We start from the raw sequence: 5,327 nt of genomic DNA on the forward strand, positions 1-5,327 counted from the left end.
TTTTTAAGAAAAAGGTCATTTGTCTTCTGACTGGAAGGATCCATTGGAACAAGAACTTGATATTGACCCTGGAGTGAAGTCCTGGAGAGGGCTGGAGGGAACAAATCCCAGGCATAAGGAAGAACAAACCCCAGCTGGGGATGTCTGCTCTTCTCAATAAACCTGCGCTGTCTTCAACTCTTTCTGTGTTTCTTGTACACTTCTCCAATTACCATGTAAATTCCATGATGCCAGGGACTTTTCTGTGTCGTTCACCACAGATTTACAAACACTCAGGGCAGTGTGTAGCACACAGTAGGTACTGACTAAATATTTGTTGAGTAAATGTCTAAAAAAAATTAAAAATGGATACAAATGTAGGTATAGATTTGATTGGGTGGTGGTAAGATAAGGGAATTCCTGCACAAGGGGCTTTTATTTTCTTGAAGTGTGACACTAGTGATGAAGTTTTGGAACACAGGTGAGGTTTGGTGGGGTGAGGTCCAGAGCCGATGACCAAGAAAGGATTCTTGAGACGTCTTAGGTGCAAATGGTGGTTTTATTAAAACACAGGGACAGGACCCAGGGGCAGAAAGAGCTGCTCAGACAGAGGCATGGTTGACTGGGAGCTGAGGAAGGTGAGGACAAAGTGGGTGTCCAGAAGGACTGTCATATGCTAAAGAAGAATTTCAGGATGAGTGAGACCTGGTTATTGTCAAGTCAAGGCTGTTTTTGCCTCCAATGAGGGAAAGCATGAAGACAGTTGAGAGTTTCCTGGAGATATGTTACATTCCTCCTATCACACATCCTTGTCAGTGGGCTTTGGGCTTAGAAGAAATTCAGTTTTATTACACTTCCCTTCCCCTTAGCCTCCCTCAATTTTATGGAGGGGAGGGTGATGTTAGGGCTTCTGGAAACTGAGGTATGCGTCTCTGGAAGTCAGGCTATTGATGAGAAAGCTTCTTCCTTCCTTGTAAGTCGCTAGGACATTTGTAGATGGAGAGAGACTCCTGTCCTGCAGGACTGGGATCTCTATCAGTTAAGCATCGTTTTTCCTTTAGGGCAGCCGGGAGTGCATGAGGAATGTTACACATATGGCATGGGGAGAGGGTGTAGGCTGCCAGTTTCTGCTTTGTCCTCAGTTTGCCTTCTGCTCCCTCATCCATAGGACAGGAGCTGAGAGTGAGGTGACATAGTTCAGAAGAGGTGGGGGTAGGGATTGTTGAGGCAAGTCTTGAAGGTGTGAAACGGTCATCCATTAGAGGGAAAGCAAACTCACCGGAGAGACAAGGGAGTTTGAAGCCAGAGTTGAGTATCCACTGGAGAATTGTGGTCAAGTGTTTTAAAGGACAGCAGGTTGGCTCAGCTGTATGATTCCTTCCTGGTTTCTGGTGCATGCCGCTGGCATTGGTAGAATCATTTCTAAAGAAACAAAACAAAAGAGGATAAGCCGTTCTTTCAGAAACGATGATGAATCAAGTTTTGAACATGCTGGGTTTTGAGGCACAGGTGGGACATCAGTGAAATAGCATGAGTAGGTAGTCAGTTACACGGGCCTGGTGGGTAGGAAAGAAACAGATGGTCGTGTATCAGTGGGAGAGATGTTGGCTAGGGAATGGGAGCTGAAACCAAGGGCACAGTTGATATCACTACAAGAGCGGGTAGCTTGGAAGAGAAAGGTTAACTGAACCCCTGGGGAAACCCTGATGGGAAAGTCACATGCATTTCTCAGGCATGCCAATGTTGACACAGATTATTGTAACTCCTGGGGGCCAGAAGCCATGTCTTTGAGATTCATTCATTCTCTGCCTCTGGCATAGCCTGGGCCACATTGATGGTAATTTTAAAATTCATTCCGATTTGATTTCATTGCACTTTTCATTTACCAGAATCTTGTCATGGTTTGCTAGTGTATCATTTTCTCGAAAAGATTAAATAAGGACCATTTTACAAATATGAGATGAACGCCTGAGGGATTTTGTTTAATTCATTCATTAGCTCGAGAACCACTAAGAGGTTACCACCACTTCAAGCAAGAATCTCAAGGCAGACACATATACAATCAGTAATACTTAAACGAATTTGCTTTGATAGATGCAAATAGATATGCAAGTAGAATGCAAATGGATGCAAAACTGCCTTCTACCAAAAGAAAGGGGGTCAACTGTACTTCCAGTGGACAAAATTCATTTACATATAGCTAGACAAGATCATCTGCATCCACATCAATTATGTACAGTCTATAGAATTACAAAATAGCTCAAAGACAAGAAAGGCACAGAATATCCCATAGAATTGGTCAGCCCAGAAGGGTACATGAGACAACACCTGTTTTCCCTTGGAAGACACTATAATCTTTTAGGTTCATTTCAATGTCTTTCGTGATTTTGCCTATGCTTTAAAAGAAAAAAAAGTTACCCTTATCATTCTTATTAGTTTGAAAAAAACTAATAAAATACTAGTCTGTTATAAAATACACATGGAAGAATGTTCTGGCACTATCATACCCAATTTGGGGTACTAACTGATTAGGAAGATGAGGCAGAATTTGGGAGCCCCTAGGATGAGTCTGTTTCTGGTTGGAATGGGAAACATTTAAGAATCAAACTAAATGATCTCAAATCCACTCTGGAATGAAACGGGTTATAAGGAAAATACAGAAGATGTTGAAATGGACCTGTTGGCTCATTGTGAGCTTTCCTGGTTGAATGGAGACCTCTACCATGATGCTTGTCCTCTATGTCCCACCCGTCCCATACCTGCTATCCTGGCACCACAGGGGCACCACACTTTAGGCTCAGTCTGCAGTTCCAAATGGAAACCCTCTGTTCCCACAGTGGTGAACAGGATGACTCTGGTTTCTGGTGGAAGCGTCAGCTGCTTTAGTCCAACAGTTCAAGAGAGGATCAGAAGAGCATAAGAACGATATTGGGAAAAAATGCTCGGACGAATTTCCAGAACACAATATTTCTCTTTGCAATTTTTGAGTTTTCTGTAGCCAACCTGCCAAAAAAATGTGAAAACTATAAATATAGAGGAGTAGGAAGGAGAAATGAGGACCTGTCACAGTGTCAGCGAAAATAGGGAACTGAGAAACTTCCAGAGATTCAGAGTCAAAGGGTTTAATATTTACTTAGAAAAGAAGTCATGGGCACAAGCTCTAGGATGAAATGAAGGAAAGAGAGGCAAGATAGGGAATCGAGAGAGAGAGAGAGACTTGAAGATAAAAAGAAGTCAACTTAAAGTCTCATTCCTCATTAAGGAAAGTACAGATCAGAGAAGAGGGGAGAGACTGGGATATAGTTGATCGCCAATTGTGTCTGGCTCTGATTTGTATCCACTTTTTCATTTCATCTTGCAGCCTGTTTCCTGGATTCCAGCTTCTATTTCCTATGAAATAGGTACCATCACCAAAGACGAGAGTCAAACATGTAACAGTAGTCAAATCTTTAACAGCGCGGACAACTAACTAACCAAAACCTGGCCCGGGGACCCCTGCAGAGTCAAGTGTTACACGCCCAGTGCCTGGATCGCGAGGCCATGGTAGGGATCTTGGGAAGGGTTCAGGGTAGGGAGACATACAGCAGGTTCTGGCCAGAGGCTAGTCACCAAACTTTGTGTGGCTGAAGGGGTGTGTGTACCAGCTGAATGTCAGCTCCCAGATGAAACTGAGGGAAATGTCCTTTGGGAAGGTTTCCGCTGACTCTCTGCCTTTCCTTCGTCTTCCCCAGGGTGTTCCATTAGCATTTGGGGTCTGGGGTCTTGCCTGTTGCTCCTGGCTTTGGTGGGCCACGCCACTGCCACAGCCAGGGCTCCAAGTGGCAGTGCACTGTATGGGGTCTTGACTGTTCCCTCCTGACTCTCGGAAGGAGAGCAGGCAGCAGGGATTTTCATTCTTTGTTGGCACCTACTCTCTTCAGCAACCCCAAGATCAGTACCCCAGGCTGCACAAGCTCAGGTTCATGTCTTTACCAAAGGCCGGCAATAATTTCAGAAAGGAATGACAATGAAGGTAAAAAACAGTTCAACTACTCGCTCATCTGGACTTCTAGGGCAGGTGGGGTTCCCAGACAACTTTGTTCCGTCGGTCTGGCACCCTTGCCCCCCCTCTCGGTGCCTTGGTGATGAGTGTGGGCCTTGCTGTTTGTGCTGCTTGAATTTGCCCTTGTTGCTTATTAGCACTGTGGCCCTGGGCTAAAAGTCATGCCTCTCAGAGCCAATCGGAATAGCTTATTAGAACTATTGATTCTGACATAGTGGGCCTGTGCAGAAATCTCTCTTCTTCATCCCTCCTCCTTCTCAGTCTTCCCCTCCTCCACCTCTTCCTCCTCCTTCTTTGATGTGTAAACCAAGGTATTTGGGGAGCAGGGAATGATGTGATGTTTGGGATTTACTTTAAAATATATTCCAGACCTCCCCCCTCCCCCCAAAACAAAAATACAGGCACTTCGGGGGCAGTAGAAGGAGGAGGGCCTAAGAAACAGTTGGGGAAGCAGAGTGATAAGTACTGGGAAGGGCTGCGATCCTTCTGCTCTACACACTTTGGTGTATGCTTGAGAATTTTCATAATAAGAGTAAACAAACAAAGACCAAATAATGAGGCTTTCATTCCCTATATCCAAATGACCACAACAGGGCATAGAATGCACTTTCATAGTTGCTCCCCTGGCAATTTATTCTGATTCTCCAAATAAGATTCCAACTCTCGTCCTACCTGTCATAGTCTCTGGATATTGACTGGCAACGTTTTCCTCAACAAGGCCTTGCCAGGCCCACTGCTAGGGAATGTATTGTTTCAGATTCTGTACTCACGTTTTAAAGATTCTTTTTAATTTATTTATCAGAGAGAGAGAGGGGGAGAGAGCGAGCACAGGCAGACAGAATGGCAGGCAGAGGCAGAGGAAGAAACAGGCTCCCTGCTGAGCAAGGAGCCCGATGTGGGACTCGATCCGAGGACGCTGGTATCATGACCTGAGCAGAAGGCAGCTGCTTAACCAAGTGAGCCACCCAGGCGTCCCTGTACTCACGTCCTAAAAAAAAAAAAAGTGACCAGTTTTCCGTTTGGAGTGACTCGAATGCAAGACTCACTCTAAGCCCTTGTCTTGCTGTGTCCCACCCCTTTCTAAGGACTGCTTGTGCTATCTCTGTGAGATCACAGCATTGGGAGGGGCAGCCCAGGCCTGGGCTATTACAGCTAAGCTGCAGCCTGAAGGGCGCGCGTGAGATCTGTGGTTTGAGCTGTCAGAGTCTCACGGAGAAAAAAAAAGAGAAATGAATCATCATTTGACCATGACATTCCCACTAAAGGGGAGGACAGTGGGAGAAAGAGCAAGGGAAGAGGAAAGAAA

The sequence above is a fragment of the Mustela lutreola genome, chromosome X (genome assembly GCF_030435805.1).
Source record: "Mustela lutreola isolate mMusLut2 chromosome X, mMusLut2.pri, whole genome shotgun sequence".
Taxonomy (NCBI): Eukaryota; Metazoa; Chordata; class Mammalia; order Carnivora; family Mustelidae; genus Mustela; species Mustela lutreola.